Source organism: Juglans microcarpa x Juglans regia, chromosome 8D, assembly GCF_004785595.1.
Source record: "Juglans microcarpa x Juglans regia isolate MS1-56 chromosome 8D, Jm3101_v1.0, whole genome shotgun sequence".
Lineage (NCBI taxonomy): Eukaryota > Viridiplantae > Streptophyta > Magnoliopsida > Fagales > Juglandaceae > Juglans > Juglans microcarpa x Juglans regia.
Window position 1 is genome coordinate 1,173,649 of NC_054608.1, and position 1,419 is coordinate 1,175,067.

The window sequence follows — 1,419 nt, forward strand, 5'->3', positions numbered from 1 at the left end:
TGAGAAGTTAAACTGCGGTTTAAGATGCTTGGTTTGGTGAAGGATGACCTAAATAGATATCAAATAAATATTTATGATGCAGTGCCTTTTTTTCTCTAAGTTATAAAGTCGTGCAGTACATATGCTCCTGTACGTCTGTTTTTGATGTAGTACTGCAAAAATCAAATATGCTATATATGAAACCCCGTGCATGAATGCGACCTTGACGATCTACGTACCCTCAATTTCTTCATTCCTCTCTCTTAATTAGCAGCACTCCATCTTCAAGTACAACTGCTTTTGACCTCCAAAATAATCTCTCTTTTAGTTCAATCCGTGCCCTAGTAATATCTGATCATGATGTCTTCCTGTGTATTATAAAATGCCAATCATCAGAAAATATTATAAAATGCCAATCATCAGAAAAAAACCAAGTGGGATCGAGCGATGAGTAATATTTTTGGGTTTATATATCCGGATCAAGCGTTTATATATCTCTCTGCAATCGGCCCGATGGCCGAAGACTGCTGGCAATTAAGCTGATTTAGTGTATGTACTATGGTCCAAGGGGTGATTACACTCATGGTAAGTTATTCGTGCCAGAGAAATTAATTAATATTACTTATTATATATTTATCCATAAATATATAATGCATTGATGTACTAGATCAAGAGAAGATGATGATCGATGCAGATTGGTGATCGATATAGTTTGTTTGCAATTATAGCATCATGTGCACTATATATGCATTCGGATCCGGCTAGCTTGCCTCCTATTGGAAACATTGTAAGAGTTCTATTTGAACTCTATATCCCACTCATCCATATCTGATAGAGTTTTAAATAGTTGTTAGAGTTATAATGGGATTGAAACTCCTAAGAGATAAGATTAACTCTTGATCTTTAATTATAGTCAAACTCAAAGACTTAGATTTCATGATGGCCAGAAATCTATAAATAGCACTGAGGGGTTAAAGGGTTCTCACCTACAATATTAGAATGCCTGTAGCCATCGGGAGACACTAGTGAGGCCAAGTTGCTAGGGTAATCCTTCTCTCATAGCCAGATTTATTTCTTCATCAAACAGATGGAGAAATGTACGTCTTTTACTGCTGTTGTTTATTATTGTGGATCATAGAAAATCAAAGATCCATTTATTAATGTTCATGTTAAAATATTTAACACGTGGTATCAGAGCTCCAGGTTGATAGATTTTTTATGATCTCAATAAAGCATACAGTGAATAAATATTTGATTTTATATGTGCTTTCGTATCTGTGATTTTATCATTCTGCGAATTGCGAAAGACTAAAAAGACTGTCCTTTTGATCTGGAAGAGAAATTACGATGATACTCTCTTTTACATCTATTCTGTGAAAGACCCACACAATAACATTATGCACATGTATTTCGGTGTTTTTATTTCTCCCTTTTGCCGTA